At 40.9% G+C, this 12,613-nt stretch overlaps 1 protein-coding gene across 9 annotated transcripts in view; it reads right to left on the reverse strand.

Moving 5' to 3' along the window:
* Positions 1-8,735, reverse strand: part of sipa1l3 (signal-induced proliferation-associated 1 like 3) — an 85,234-nt gene extending 76,499 nt beyond the window's left edge. For 7 of the 9 annotated variants that reach the window (XM_050032787.1, XM_050032762.1, XM_050032772.1 and 4 more), the window contains exon 1: positions 8,582-8,735. The gene's annotated coding sequence lies outside the window, so the exon portion shown is untranslated. The remainder of the gene's footprint in view (positions 1-8,581) is intronic. The other 2 variants (XM_050032729.1, XM_050032746.1) reach the window with 1 other exon arrangement.
* Positions 8,736-12,613: the final 3,878 nt, after the last annotated feature.

Below are 12,613 nucleotides of genomic sequence, written 5' to 3' on the forward strand. Positions count from 1 at the left end.
AAGAGGCTGCAGTGCCTCCAAATAAAATACAGATGGAATTTCACATGAGGTGTCTAGGGGCTACAAAGATGCTTTTATTGCTCTACAGAAAGAAACAAAAATGTGGTCATACAAATGTCTTTCACGAAGAAGAACTGACTCATTGTTCAGACATAGTGGGCTGGGTCATTACAACCTTTTGTTGTTCCAGTGATTCAGGCCACTGACTAAGATGAAGGGCTTTTAAACTTCCTCATTCACATTAACATTCTTAATCAGCGATTTTAAACATCCTGCCATTATATTCCCACATGAAAATCTATCAGTTAAAAAACAAATGTCATCTCTGACCAGCGCAAATATTTGAGCAAAAATAAAAAGATCATAAGTGTCTTATATTTGGTCTCTGCTGGCTGCGTTTCTCACTTCATTATGTGTCATTATCCCTCTACAGGTCCTGTGACAGTACGTGTGAATTAATGTTCCCTGATGTGATTTAGAGCTGGAACGATTAGCCCATCACTGGTCAGCATGATAAAAGAAAATTAATTCACATCTTTTTTTCTAATCAAGTAATCATTTGAATCAATAATCAAGCATACAGAAAATATTTGCTGGTTTCGGCATCTCAAACACGAGCAGAGCATTTCTGTTTTCTTTAGCCTAATAGTTAATTCATTTAAAATCATTAATTGTAGCTCTCGTGTCATCATATGGTCCAAGTAACACAGAAATTAGGGCTGCAACTAATAATCATTATCAGTTAGTTTATTTTCAATTAATCATTTAGTCTGCAAAATGTCAAAAAGTACTGAAAAAATGTCAAACACAAATTGGTGATGTTTTAAACGTATTGTTTTGTCCAACGAACAGCAGGGCTCAACAATAAGAGCTGCCTGATTGGTTGGGGCAAGTAAAAGGCCACATAGGGCTAGTATCGATGCACAGTATCGATCAGGCACCCGTGAGAAAATGGCTGAAGCAAAGAAGTTTTTATAAGCTGAGACGCAAGCAAGCATTTCAGTTATCCTGGAAACAGGAGTTTAGTTGGAAGGGTTTAGAGCAGTGGTTCCCAACTGGTGGGGTATGATCCAAAAGTGGGCCGCGGGTCCATTCTAAATTAAACGAAAGTGACTCGCAAACCTGTCAAGTTTGTAAAAAACACACTTTATTTTGAAATACAGTGAATTTCTGGAGCATAGCTTTTACTTTGAAGTGCTCTTACCTGCTGTAGAATGAATGACCAACGGACAGCTGCATGACAGAAACAGCAAACTAGCTCGACAACATGGCCAAACGCAAGTATGACACTGAATGTATTTAACTCGTGGACCTTGAACTAATGACGAAGGAGAAATCTGGACCCTGTGGGTGGACAAGTTGGGAACCACTGCTTTAGAGGATGTGGGCGAAACAGCTAGGGTATGTGTTGCACAGTTTGCCTCAAGTTTGAGAGCAAGGCAGACAAAGAGGGGTGTTTTTAAGGTGAATTATCTTTAGTCTTTGCTGAAATTTAATAGCCACTAATAAAATAAAACAATCTGTATAGGGACAAGTAAAAATTGACTTCTGGCAAGTGGATTTCTGTTACCGACTTACCCCACAAGGCAAGTAAAAAAAAACATTAAAGTTGGACCCTGTGTAGTCTAAAAACCACAATATTCAGTTTATAGTGATATATGACAAAAAACACAACAAACCCTGACATCTGAGTAACTTTTGCTGAAAGAATAAACACTGAAATGATGGCTGAACTCTCACTGTAGCCTTTAAATTCTTTGCTGCAGTTCAGACTAGCAAGTGAGCTCCTGCCTTGACAGTTGTGTGATGGTCAAGCTCATGTGTATGTGCGGTGAACAATGTTAATTTACTCTTCCTCACTCCATAAAAACAGATGGAGACAGAATCAGCTGTTTCTCTATCCCGTCATGCAGGATTTCCTCTTTCCAGTACATTGCTATGTTGGTGTGTGATAGAGCTCTTTGTGTGCGTGCACACACACACACACACACACACACACACACACACACCACACACACACACACACACACACACACACACACACACACACACACACACACACACACCACCTGTCAACCCAATGTGTGAAGCCTCAGTTAGGGACAGACATGAAGCAGGTGTAACAACACGCTGTTCCCCTTAAAGCAGCAGACAAACTCAACTCCCAAGACACAAGAAACCAGAAGTCGGAGGAATAAAGGCGATGAAGACATTACAGTGAGAAAGGTGGCTGCTCTCAGCTGCATGACAATTCATATCAATGGATGTGTCTCTAAATGCTTCGCAAGTCTCTACAACAAAGCCCGGTCCCCGGAGATCGGATGCATGATTTGTGCTTCTATCATCAACCGTCTCTTACAGCGGAGCACTGAAACACCATTTAATAACACCAGTCCCCTCTGAAAGGAGGGATATAGGCTGGAGAGAAACATTATAAAAGGGGGGAGAGTAACAGATAAGAGCTCAGTGTTATGGAGATGAGCACATTCAGCACTGCTCAGGGACTTAGCAGGCCTATAGCCAGTTATGGCAGCAATTCCTACCCCTCACAGCCTTGGATTCAGTGTGAGAATTGAGAAATAACCCAAACAGTCCCGTCTGGATTTCTCTGAAAATCTTCAAGCTCTCTTCTATTTCTATAAACACAGATCCAAGTTTAAACTCAGCGCCTGACAGGGCTGAGTACAGGCTCTTTGTTAAGTGGACATCCATTTGTAAATCTGAGTGGCCTCCACTTTAAATTGCTAAACGGGCAGCCTGCGTAAATCACTCTTTATGTACAGCACTTTGTCGGGCTGTCTAAATGATTTGCGGCAAATGTCTACATTCTATAACCCTGTCAAGAGCTTAGTGTTAAGTCCAATAACCCTGTTTAAGTGTGCTGTGGATGGATAGTGGGGCATTCCCTCTCCCTCTCTCTCACTCTGCTACCAACGCTGACCAGGGGGAGGACGCAGGCCGACCTGTGGCAAGAAAGGCCTCCTCAACATCTGTGTTTATCCTCTTGCTAAAACCAGCATGCTATATTTACCCTAGTCAAACATACCCAGAGCAGAGAGAGGAGTCAAGAGAAGAGAGATGTAGCCTGGGACACAGCCTATGTTACGCCTGGGACACCTACTCTGCCTTATATCCACAGCGAGAAGACCCTAACCTCTGTAAGAGATATAAACTGCATAATGTCAGCGCTATCAGCCGAATGTAAGCACATTTTAGACATTTACGCGCAGGGCTGTGATTCTCTGATTCATCCTCCTCATGGAGAAGAAGACACAGATTGGTAAACAACACCTTGAGGGAATCTGACCTCTGCAGCAGTGAGAAGACGAAGAAAAAGGAGGAGGGAGGCTCGATAGATCAACTGCCTACCTAGCAAATGTTTTATAGCCGTACAGAAGGCCATAAAGCAGAGACTCATTTCAGGAAACATTGGTGCGCTCCTCTTTCTGTAAATCTCTGACCTCTTGACACTGTCATGCACGCTGACTTATGGATAAAACCCTCAAGGGAGGGGAATACATCAAAGAGAGTGGATACAGAAGGGGCTTGTAATTCTGTTGGTGGTCTGATGCTATTTCATCTTTAACTGTATCACCTGGACTCTGACTAATACACGTGTGTGTCGCAGCTCTACTCAACATACATTCACAGGTGCTGTTTGCAGTTAATCGTTGTAAAAATACATATATACCAGGAGTAAGCACGACAGTTCGGTTGTTCTGCCCTCTGACATACCTCTTACATATTCAGGTGTGCAGACATGTGATTGAGTTTTGAGGCCATTCCTGTTCACACACAGTTCACAGTCTTCCACTGTAGTGCCATACTTGTAACAGCTAAACCACAGAATTACATAGAACTCCACTACATTACGTAATTATCAAATAAAATTTCATTTTCAGTTTCTCTCCACATCCACGCTGGATCTCGCCCACACAGTGTGCTCTCTTGGTTCCTGTGCTGCTGTCTCTCCGTCTCTTTCTTGTGGATAAAACGCTGGTTAAATATCACAAAAAACTTACTTTGGATGTTTGTATAGAGTGCCTGGAGGTTTTAACGTTAGTGCACTGTAACTGTCTTTCTAGTCCTTTACTTTCTGTCAATCTGTGATTTAATATATGACTTATATAATGTTGCTTTAATTAGTTTTTGTTTTCTTTTTTGCTCCATTTCAAATGTTATGCATTCCTTTACCATACATAAACCACTTTGAATTCCATCTAAGGCACTATAAAAACTTGCCTTGCTTTGCCTATATGCTGTTTTTAGTCCATGATCATTCTGTGTTTGCATCCAAGAGGTAACTGTATGAACTAATTGAGTTTGATTACTGTGTCACAGTGACTTCTTTGACTTATGAGATCTTGTTGCTGGTATAAAAAGGGTTTGTTCACCTCCTGTGGGCGTTTCATCTGCTTGTTATAAATGTATTAAAAGAGTTGTTCTGTAACTGATACCAATATCTGAAAAGCCTCTGAAATGTTGGATCGGGTATCAGACAATAAGCGAGCTGATGACCAATCCGATACCATGTAATTTATTAGTAGACATTAAAATAGTTTCACACTCTGATAAAATAGTCAGTTCTTCTTCCCTGCTCTAAAACGGCAGCCTACACAGCAAGTTGTGGTGTGCAGTCACTGGTAACTTCTGTTTTAGAGCAGGGAAGAAACTTTTATTTCCAGTAAATTGTGTGACGTCAGTTATCCGAAAAATGTCCGTAACATGGCAATATTTTACACTGGAAAATCCTGCTATTAATGTCTTGTGACTGAGTCAAATTAGATAATAAAAAAGTTCCATGGAATTCATTCTCTGTATGTATTTGTTCATATTTTACAAAGGGTTTAACCTGAGACATACCATACAACAGTGATAGCAATAATTTCACATCCATACAGCCTTAGTAGTATACAGCTGTTTTTTTTAAACGCAGTGATATTGGATTGGTATTCCATATCGGCTGATACTCAAGTTCAGGTATACAAATTGGTATCAGGAAGGAAAAAATGGCATTGGCACATCTCAAGTATTCATTATTAATTAAATGATCCGAAAACTATAAAATTAAAATAAATTGCTAAGCCAAATAGAAACACCTGTTCACCACAGTCAATTACTCTCCAAACTGCATTCGACCCCAGTTGGGAGGAGGCTGTGATGCCAGGTGTGATGACGTGCAGTGACCCACTCAGATTAACCACTGACACGAGTTGAACCTGCGTCACGGTGTTAATTTAAAAGGAGTATAACCCAGCAGCATGAGACTGCAATAAACAGAGAGAGAGTGGTTTGAAATATGCCTCTATGACTGAAATCTATAAGCTCAAGTTTATTACATGTTCAGGGTCCTGGAAAGACACACACACACACACACACACACACATTCAGCCATCACTGTGCACTCTGACACAGACCAGATGGGACCTTCAGCCTGAGGTATTGTCCTGCCTCCCTGTGACCTATCAGGACACTCCCAATGATTGTGATGGATGTTGTATGAGGTGCTTGTGTGTGTACCTCTGCACACTGTAAGAACACACAATTGTTCATTTCTATTAAACCGTCTTTAACTAAGAGTAGGACGCCTCCGAGGATTAAATAGAAACCTGGCAAGAAGCTTTTCGTTCTAAAATTACAAACAGCAGGAGGGCTGCCAAGGTGTCGTGGTTAGGAAGGGAGAACTTTACGCAGAGCTGGTGCCAAAAACAAAATCTTTGCTGCCTTAAAACCTCACAAAAGACTCTTGGAAATGTATTATTCATCCAACAGATGACCTGTGTGTGAGTTCTTTAAAAATCCTTGTCAAGAATGAAAAGAACAGGGAGAAAAATCAAACAACTGATGAGTCACCTCTATCAAGATACGACATGGTGATTCAACGTAATGTTTACAGGCGAAATAACTCAGGTGGCCCACATTCAGCTGCCTTTGAAGACAGGATCCTTTGTTCCTGCAGCTGTCTGCAATGAAACACCGAAACAAGTAGCACAAAATATGAGATGTTCCTGGAGATCACACACTGTAAGCGAGTGTTATCTGGTACCCAGTGGAGCCAACTACAAGCTGACTGCTGGGGGTGCTTTTACGACTATGTGACGTCGGCCCAAAGTTATGAAATTAGCGTAGATTAGCATGGATAATGTGATCTTGTTGTAAAAATGGCAAAACGAACATGGTTATACGGACATTATGGACCTGGCAGGACTCCTCTAAATCATGTACTATTGGCAGCAAAACATATTCTACACAAAATCTAAAAGGCACAAACCATATTTACTGGAAAGGTCAAGTTTCATTAGAGAAATTGGATCTGGAGAAGACTTCATATTTATAGCTTCAGAGTGGCACATTTTTCCAACCAAATCCAAAACTAAAAATTCATCGTACACTGTGAATACCTTAAATTTTGCCATTCTCATCTCAGTAGCAAGGGGTTTAGGATTGTGATTTTAAAGATGTCTTGCATTGACCTTAATTGAGTTGCATGACCCAAACGGTACAACCCGGAGAACGATATGGCATTTGACACATGGTTTGTTGCTTGAGCATGCTACACAGCAGAAATGCAAATCTTTAAATGTCAAATCCTAGAATTTTTATGCAGTGTATGTGCCAAAACTTTCAGAATTGGATATTCAAAGAAGAATGCCAAGAATGTGTCAGTGTCAAATTTTATGTTGTAATTTTAGAAGCGCTGTTACTGGCCCCTTGAAAAACACCTATTACACCGCAACCGTAGCAGCATCACACCCAACGGTATATAGACCGACACAATGGTGGATTTACGGAGTTACACTATTTAATTGAGATAATATGATCAAATGATTCTCCGTCTGAACTTCCTGCTTCTTTCTGCAGGTTTGCTGTATCTCGTGGAAGCTCCTGTTGTTTTCTATACATCCAACGAAAGCAGCTTACAGGGACATGCTGCTGCACTCGCTGGTGTAATAAATCACACTGAACTACATGTGTACTACTACTGTTTTTTGCTTTGTCAGACAGGTAGAGTTTTGAAAGAAGGCAGGACAGGAACATAAAAAGTGAGATACAGCAGTGACGGTTATGAGCAGTAAGACGGCCTTGTGGATGTCGACTGTTTTAAAGTCTAAGGTCTGGAGAGCAGTCTTTGAATTTTTCAGCTACAATATACAGCACTGGAGTTGCACAGACTGATAAGCCATAAATAGCAAGTCTACTCAGTTTTGATTTGATATGGAGCATTTTCAAACAGCCGTATAAAGGATGGAAATGTCTTCCTGGAAACTATGAACAGACAGCATTGTGTGACTGACTTCTGCAGTCTGGTGCACAGCCTTTGATCCAAGGAAACTGGATTTACAATATGGAGAACCATGTCATTATTATGCAGCGTAAACTTCACAGCTCAGAACTGTATTCAAATCTGATCTCCTCTCAAACAGTGGATGACATGCTGGATTTCCCCAGTGTGCAGCAAACAGTGGGCAGTGCTGAGCTCAACACTTGCTGCTGTTACAGGCGGGTAAGCAGCAGGGATAACCAGGGTGAGACACTTGAGCATCGTTCTCAGATTTTCCCCGGTAATAATTATTCCATTAGTTCCAAATGGGAGGCAACCTGAGCAAATGATGCCCAGAATATGTGCAGTGTTGCCATGCTCTGCTGCTCTTACACGGCAGATCCATCATGCTGATACTCGACGTGTCATTTCCTGAGGGCTGGGGAATACAGCAGCAACACGGGGGATCTCTATGAAAGGGAGACGACACGCCGAGACATCATCACCTCCCCATTCAATGTACACACTCGACCGCACATGCACACACACACAAATCTCTACTATGCACTTGCAAATCCTGCGCACTGTGCACACGTCTTCTGACAACTGAAGAGAGTCTGCATGTCCAACCACACAGGATAACGATCAATTCCCTTTTATTAACACATTTAAAACATGTTGCACACAGCAAACCAGCTGCATTCACAACTACTCCTATAAAACAATACGTGTTTGTAACCACCCAGCCAAAATACTCCCCATGCAGCTCACTCTGCAACAAATCTCCAGCCAAGGCAACTTCCGATTTGCAGCACAACTACTCGAAATTCAAAGCTCGTCCAGGCTAACTAGCTGGCTAGCTCCGCTCCCAAACAAAGCTCCCATTGTCTGGAACTTGTAGTCTTGCCGTTTTCTCTTGGCCCTCACAACTGTGATTAACTCAGGTACGAAAAAACTACAAATCCGAAGTCTGCACAGCACCGCGAGCATGCGCACTGGAGCCTTAATGATCAGGAAGGTTGTAGAATATTTAGTAGTTAATGAATTGTTGCGGGTAGCGGCATATTTGAGGCTTCATATCCAGCCTGGTGAATGGCCGGAGGTGGGAGTGAAGCGTTGAGGCGGTGTGGAGGGTTTCAAGTGGCGCTCAGCTCCACAGCTGAGCCGTAGTAAGGAGCCTGTCCTCTGCATTGACTGAAGTTGGTCGGCTCGGCTGCCTTTCGGTGTTTGCCCTGCTCGCTAACGTTTAGTTCGCTCGTCACTTTTCAGCCCGCACAGTTCAACTAAAACTATTCAGAGAAAGACAGAAAAAGCACACACCTTACCTAACGCTGCTCCGGTGTTCCTGCCCGGCTCCTACTCCGTTAAAATAAACCTCCAGACATTGTGGAAAACACTCGTTGCCGACGGAGAACTGCCTGTTTGCCGAGCGAGACGTTGCCAAATGCTCAACCGAAACCACGGCGAAGCTGCGCCCGCCCGCACACTCACTGCGCGTGCGCAGCTCCGGTTGGCGCAGCCTACTGATAGTAACACACAGGGGGCAGCACGCTACTACCACTGAGACTGTGGACACACACACACACACACACACAATTATCATGAACATCTGGTGAAATGTCTGTGAATATCAATGGGAAACAACATCTGACTGTAAACACATGTTAGGATAACATTAGGGAAGCATTCTCTATATTAACCAGGCTGCATAGTCAAATTTCAATTATGCAGCACACACAAATTAGTCAATAGCACAACCTTGTGGTTGTAAAGCAATACCAGTACCATGTGTACACATACAAGTAATCTGACTCCGGGTTTTCATTGCTCTTAATGTAGGCAACTTACACAGAAAAAGAAATACAAGTAAACATAAACATAAACATTATATATACACAGAATGAGGTGAAACTGCATATATATATGTATACATGTACACGCAAGTCAGCCTTGTACATAGACCTTGGACATTGTAGGTCTAACATTGCATCTATCTATCTATCTATCTATCTATCTATCTATCTATCTATCTATCTATCTACCTATGCTAGTGTTTCAGCCACACAGCGTCAGGAACAACCCCTGTGCAACAACCCGTAACACCATACATCCACAGTACCTGTAAATCATATATTTTACAGTTTAAGTTTAAATATACACTTTTCAAACATGTAAATATCACTGTCAGTGAATAAAAGTATATTAACTTCAACTTTAATGTCACTGCATAGTGTACAAGTATTGTGCAAGACTGGGCAATATGAAGACAATTAAATATCTTGATATATTTTTTACCAAATACTTTGATATTAATATTGCGACGAATTGTAGGGTTGACTGTTAGTGCTTTCATAAAACATTTATGCAATGAGATTTATGATGAATAATCATCAGTAATGTGGATATAATTACAAAGGTGGCAAAGACGACTAACAGCTATAGCAGTCAGCTACATCAGCAAAACAAATCACTATTGTAATGTATCCTTTAAAACCAGGAAAAGACAACTATGAAATTGTAATATTTGAAATCTAAAACTAAATCTTTTCTCATATCAAAATATTGTTATAATATTGATATATTGCCCAACCCCAGTAGTGAGACAATGCAGATTATCTAACCAGAAGTGCAAAACTGCTTTACACAATAAAATACTGAATAAAATTGAAAATAAACAAATAAATAAATCCAAACATATCATCTGAAAGTAAGAAAATGTTGGGGTGATGCATATTAGCTTATACCTCATCAGAAGCACAGTGAACAGATCTGCACAGACTTACACAGGGTAAACTATGACAGTGAATGTTTGATAGTGAACACACCTGAGTTTGTTATCACAGATAAATCATTGCTCAATATGGATAACAGGATAAGTGATTAAAATTTCTGACAGTTAATTGGTCCCGGGGCAGACCCAGAACACGCTGGAGGGATTACTTGTCTCATCTGGCCAGGGAACACCTTGGGGTCCCCCAGGAGGAGCTGGAAAGTGTTGCTGGGGAGAGGGACGTCTGAGGTGCTTTGCTTGGTCTGCTGCCCCTGCGACCTGGCCCCGGATAAGCAGATGAATACGGATGGATGGATAATTGTTCACTTAAAGGCAACAATTTACAGCACTTGTATTTCAAACCTATACTCTTGAAATTCACAGATTTATTCAAGATCTGTCTGAGTGCATAGAGATTACATATTGAATTCAAAGATGGTTTGTGTGCACAGCACCTATAGCCAACTGTTAACAGTGTCATCAGATGTTTAACATGTAGATTTATTTTTTTCACAGTCCCATCACAATGACAAGTGTGTGTTGCCTGGTTCTACAACCCAATAGTTTTTCATCCTGTCAGGTTTTATCAGATGAACTGGGAGAGCTGAGGTGCAGTGATCTGGATCTGACCCTGCTCACATCAGAGACTCTGGACAAAGTGGTCACATTTTATCTCCAGTATATAACAAATGAGTGAGTCTAAGACCCTGGTTATACCTGGTATTAAGATGTGTCCTGGCTGATTGGATCATAAGTGGTCAGCTCTAAGTACAGGTGTGAATGCAGCAAATGTGTCTTGAGATCAGATCACTCAAACTACATGTGGAGGTGGTCTGGGCCGGATGAGGCCACATCCTGTCAGCAGTGTGTACACTAATGTGTTCTGGGCCACATTTATGGACAGCTGCCATCCTTGCTTATCTTAGAAAAACTTTTGTTGGTGCAGTTACACAGATGCAGAGCTAAAGGACCATCTCTGGAGTCACTCTACTCCTGGCCAATGGTCTGTTCAACCCCAGTTAGCACAAACTAAAACAGCAGCTATTAAACTGTCAGAGAGACATAGAGCTGAAATGTGATGTGATCGTCAACAAAGTAGAGCTGAAACTCGTGTTTCAGCTCTACTTTGTTGACTGTGTACTGGGCTGACATGGTTAACCAAGCACATCCTTTTTAATAGTCATGGGAGGACAGCGGCTTGGTGTCCTCACAGGAAGAAGGTCAAGGATTCTGTGTGGAGTCTGCACGCTCTCCCCAAGCTGACGCTGGGTTTTTCCCGGATGCTCCGGTTCCCTCCCACATTATAAAAACATGCAGCTCAACTGAAAACTCTAAATTACCCACACAAATGCATTTTATCTGGACTTTAATAAATGCTGGTAATAAATACTAAAACTCTGATAAATCTACTTAATGTGACATCTCTGTTACCATCACTCACTATCAGAGGCAGGATTACACTAGATTCTGGGCCAGAGCATTTTCTACAGAAAGGTTTGATAAGTTCAAAGTAAACAGTCAGCTGGTCTCCAGCTAATCTAATTCAACCACTAGATGGCCACAGTAACTATCACCGTTTCTGCTAACTCTATATCACATTGGAACATATACAAATTGGGCTTAAAAGTGTATATATAGTATATCTGTACATCACACACACATAGGAACATACAAACTCATAAAAGGCTCCATGGTTGTTGGAAAATAAAAGACAAACTTGACAGAAAAAATCTTGACATTGTCATTAAATCAAACCCTTCCCCTGACCTTCCTAATTCTAATCCTAACATGGAGTGACTTTACTCTCTTTATGCTTCTACTCCATTACAGTTCAGAGGGAAATATTGCACTTTTTACTCCACTACAATTATTTGATAAGTTTAGTTACTAGGTACTTTACAAATTAAGATTTTATCACACAAACCATATGAAAATATACAAGTCCAGCTAAAATAATTATCCGACTGATTATAAAGCTAACTGGCATCTATTCTGATAATTGTTTAACTCAGTTTTATGTAAAAACACTTCACGGTTCCAGCTTCTCAAACAAGGGCGTAGGCTTTGTTTAAATGTTGAGGGGGGCGTGTCCAACTGCCCCCCTTAGATCTACACCTGTATGTGTTTTTAAATATGAGGACTTTATGCTATTTCTTTTAATTATTTGATTTATTAAATTGGTTTGATTGTTTTTGTAACTGGGTACTTTCCTTGTAATATTCTAATACATTTTCCTTATTGTACTTACATGCTTTTACTAAAGTAACATTTTCAATGCACCTTTTCACTGGTAACAAATTACCAATACTTTTGCTTAAGTAAAGGATCTGAATACTTTCTGCACCACTAAGTATGACTCCAATGATACCACTATGTGAAAACGCACAGGGCACTGAACCACCACTGAATACTTTGTGTTTCACTCATCATACACCAGGGGTCAGTATAGCTTAAAAATTGATGGGCATGAATATTACACTGTATGTTGATTGTATTGTGGAATGTAATGGAATTCTGACACACAATTATTCTGGTATCCTTTGTCTTAATAAACATGTTGTTTTATACACACTGTGATCCAA

Source organism: Epinephelus moara, chromosome 2, assembly GCF_006386435.1.
Source record: "Epinephelus moara isolate mb chromosome 2, YSFRI_EMoa_1.0, whole genome shotgun sequence".
Taxonomy (NCBI): Eukaryota; Metazoa; Chordata; class Actinopteri; order Perciformes; family Serranidae; genus Epinephelus; species Epinephelus moara.